Below are 4,043 nucleotides of genomic sequence, written 5' to 3'. Positions count from 1 at the left end.
TGTCGGAGGGTCAGTACTGAGGGAGTGCTGCACTGTCAGAGTGTCAGTACTGAGGGAGTGCTGACCTGTCGGAGGGTCAGTATTGCGGTAGTAAAATAAACAGATGGTCAGTGTTATTATTACGATGCAGCTTGTGGGATCTTGCTGTGTGTAAATTGACTGCCACGGTTGCTACCTTACAACAGGGGCTACACTTCAAAAGTGCTTCCTTGGGTCATCCTGAGGTGGGGAAAGGGGTTATGGAAATGGAAATTCTTTCTTTCTCAATCCACATTGGGTTTTCAGATTTGGAAATTGCTTCAAGCAGAATCCTCAGATTGACCCAGGGTCAAGTTAATATTTCTGTCGTTAGCACAATGCACAAGCGGCAGTATAACTACAGCCTGAGTTACATCTGCGCTGTGCTCTTTCCCTTCCTGAAGGGAGCACAAACAGTAAATGACCGGACAGGAGGAGGCTGATATTTGTTTTTTCCATATCACAGTTTGGTTACAAAACAGAAGGAGGCCATTCTGTCCCTTGTTTTTGTGCTGACTCTCTGAAGGAGCAATTTACCTAGTTCCACTCCCCGGCTTTCTCCCCGTAACCCTGCACATTCTCCCTCTTCAGATAATGATCCAATTCATTTGTGAAAGGCTCTATTGAACCTGCCTCCACCACACTCTCGGCCAGCGCCTTCCACATCCCAGTAACTCGCTGGGTGAAAAAGTTTCTCCTCATGTCGCCATTGCTTCTTCTGGCCAATCACCTTCAATCTGTGTCCCTCTCCCTCTCAGCCCTTCCACTCTGTCTGGACTCCTCATGATTTTGAACGCCTCTATCAAATCTCCTCTCAACCTTCCCTGCTCCAAGGGGAACAGTCCCAGCTTCTCCAATCTATCAACAGAACTGAATTTCCTCATCTCTGGAAACATTCTCATGCATCTTTTCTGCTCCCTCTCCAAAGCGTTCACATCCCCCCTAAAGTGCGATGCCCAGAACCGGGCAAAGTACTCGAATCTAATTTGGAGATTCTGCACCTTTCGGAGTTTTGAACCAACACTGAATATAAAGAATACACTGACAGAAAATGCAAGTGAAAGAAGTTTAATAATTCGCCTCCATCTTCTTCATGATACAAAGAGACTGTTTGACAAAACACACTCAATCCGACAGTCAATCAACCAATGAAGCATCGCAGTGACTACAAATCTATAAACGCGTCTGGGACACAGACTGAGATCAGGAAAGCTGTTCCAAAAGCAGGGCTCATTTTGAAATGATTCACTGTAGCTCTTCAGGACTAGAAAATACTGCTCAGCCGGTGAGCGATTTGCTTGTAGAAATGCCTGGAATTAAATATATTCATATCAGTCAGTTTACTTTCCATATGGATCCCTATCGTGTTAGATTGTCCAATAGAGAGAGTCACAGGGAGAGCTGACCAGCTCCCAGGGGTGAGTAAGGCTCAAAGTTAAGGGGGTTCTGGGTACATTTTGGACAATGGATAACAAATTGGTTGGGAGCCGGACAATATATGTTGGGGTTGGAGGAGTTAGATCAGTGAAGTGGGAAGGAGTCACCCAGGGACAGGACTGGAATATTTGCCTTTTCAAAATGACATCAATTACTTGAATTCCGGCATTCAACACAAGTTGATTAACTTTTCGGTTGATAGTCGGGCCTCAAACTGCAACTTCTGCACTGTACCCATCAAACACTCCCAGGACAGGTACAGCATGGGGTTAGATACAGAGTAAAGCTCCCTCTACACTGTCCCCATCAAACACTCCCAGGACAGGTACAGCACGAGTTTAGATACAGAGTAAAGCTCCCTCTATACTGTCCCCATCAAACACTCCCAGAACAGGTACAGCACGGGGTTAGATACAGAGTAAAGCGCCATCTCCACTGTCCCCATCAAACACTCCCAGGAGTAGCACAGCACGGGGTTAGATACAGAGTAAAGCTCCCTCTACACTGTCCCCATCAAACACTCCCAGGGCAGGTAAAGCACAGGATTAGATACACAGTAAAGCTCCCTCTACACCGTCCCCATCAAACACTCCCAGGGCAGGTACAGCACGGGGTTAGATACAGAGTAAATCTCATTCTAGTCTGAGTGCAGTATAGATTCACCAGAATGAGACCAGGACTCCGAGGGTTAAATTACGAGGAGAGGTTACACAAACTCGGGATTGTGTTCCCTGGAATTTAGAAGGTTGAGAGGGGATTTGATCAAAGTTTTGAAGATATTAAGGGGAACAGATCGAGGTCGATAGAGAGAAACTATTTCCCCTGGTTGGGGTGGAGTCTGGGATTTGGGGGCAGATTCTGAAAATGAGAGGCTGACATTTCAGGAGTGAAATTAGGAAACATTTCTACACACAAAGGGTGGGGGAAGTTTGAAATTCTCTTCCCCAAATGGCAATAGATCAATTGTTAATTTTATATCTGAGAGATTGATAGATTTTTGTTATCCAAAGGGATTAACGGATATGGGGTAAAGGCGGGTGTGTGGAGTTAGGTCACAGATCAGCCAGGATTTCACTGAACAGAGGAACAGTCTCGAGGGGCTGAATGGCCTCCTCCTGTTCCTGTGTTCTGTGATTGGTAGAAAACGGGACTGATTTTTCTTGAACATACAATGCACAAAGAGAGCTTCGGACAAACAAACAACAATCCTACATACTCCATATTCTTCTGGAAATTCGGATCATTCAGCATGGATGAAATGAGCCTCTTTATTCTGCTGAATATGTCCTGAGCTCCACCTCGCAGAATATCCAGATTAAACTCAGCCGGAGCATTTTCCCGTTGGTAATAGGCCGATGCTTGTACTGGAGGGTGAAAATTACACTTAATTCAACTACAAAACACCCAACTGCTCAATGGGTCACAGAGCAATAATTTGAACTCACGTGGTCACCTGTACCATCCTTCCTCCTTCTCCATCTCTCACTCTGTCTCTCTCTCTCACTCCCGACCCTACCTCACGCTCTCTCTCCCTCTCCATCCTCCCTCTATCTCTCTCTCTTCATCCCTCTCACAATCCCTCTCCATCTCCCCTCACTCTCTGTCACTCTCCATCCCACCTTATTATCTCTCTGCCTTTCTCTCGATCCTACCTCAATCTCTCTCTCCATCCCCATCCTCCCACTATCTCTCTCTTTGTCTTCATCTCACCTCACACTCTCTCTCCCACTCCATCTCCATATGCTCTCTGTCTCTCCATCCCACCTCACTCTCTCTGTCCATAGTTCACCTCACTCTGTCTCTTCATCCCCCTCACACTCTCTCTGCCTCTTCATCCCTCTCACTGTCTCTCTCCATCCCTATCCTTCCTCAGACTCTATCTCTCTCCATCCCCCTCACACTCCCTCTCCATCTCCCCTCACGCTTTCTCCTCTCTTCCTCTCCATCTACCCTCGCTATCCCGCCTCTCTCCCTCCCCATCGCCAATTACTCTACCCTCCCTCTCTCTCCATCCTTCCTCTCTCTCCATCTTCTCTCTCACTCCATCCTCACGCATCATGCTCAATGTTCTCCCTGCGATCTCTCTGTTTTCTCTATCCCTCTATTCCCTTCGCTCTGTCCCTCTCGATGTTTAGTTACTGCACAGCCTGAGACCTGTGACCTTCACCACTTTCCCCTCCCATTGCAAAATGGATTCCAGACAACCTGAGGGACACAGCAATCGAACAGGCTCCAAATAACCTTCATCCCTTCCCCATCTTTCCAAAGACTTACCCACAAGGACAGCCAGGGATAGGCTGAGGATGGCTAGTGTCACCATGGAGACACGCATTTTCACATTGTAGATGAGCTTTTGCCTGAAAGAATAAAGACGAGAGTAACGCTCTGACACATTTCCGCCCATGTTCAATTCTTTTTAACACCCCACTCCCGCTCCCCCTGTCCGCACCCCAGGAAAAGCCAGCTGAGATCAGCGGGCAGCCTTTCTGAGGCAGGAGCTTGTGGGTGAGACACACTCCAGGGACTTGAGCCCACATTGGAAGCTGAGCTTCCAGTGCAGTTACTGAGGGGGTGCTGCACTGTCAGAG

The 4,043-nt window shown here is 47.4% G+C and overlaps 1 long non-coding RNA gene across 1 annotated transcript; it reads right to left on the bottom strand.

Moving 5' to 3' along the window:
- Window positions 1-1,076: 1,076 nt before the first annotated feature.
- LOC144671640 (uncharacterized) lies at window positions 1,077-3,799 on the bottom strand. The gene is made up of 3 exons (XR_013573975.1): window positions 3,730-3,799; window positions 2,672-2,819; window positions 1,077-1,328 (listed from the first exon to the last, which is right to left on the bottom strand). It is a non-coding gene; the product is annotated as an uncharacterized LOC144671640 (long non-coding RNA).
- Between the last annotated feature and the right edge of the window lie 244 nt (window positions 3,800-4,043).

The sequence above is a fragment of the Cetorhinus maximus genome, chromosome 33, assembly GCF_964194155.1.
Source record: "Cetorhinus maximus chromosome 33, sCetMax3.hap1.1, whole genome shotgun sequence".
In the NCBI taxonomy this organism is placed as follows: Eukaryota; Metazoa; Chordata; class Chondrichthyes; order Lamniformes; family Cetorhinidae; genus Cetorhinus; species Cetorhinus maximus.
Note: the sequence above shows the minus strand (reverse complement) of the source record. Positions and strands in the feature narration are given on the sequence as shown.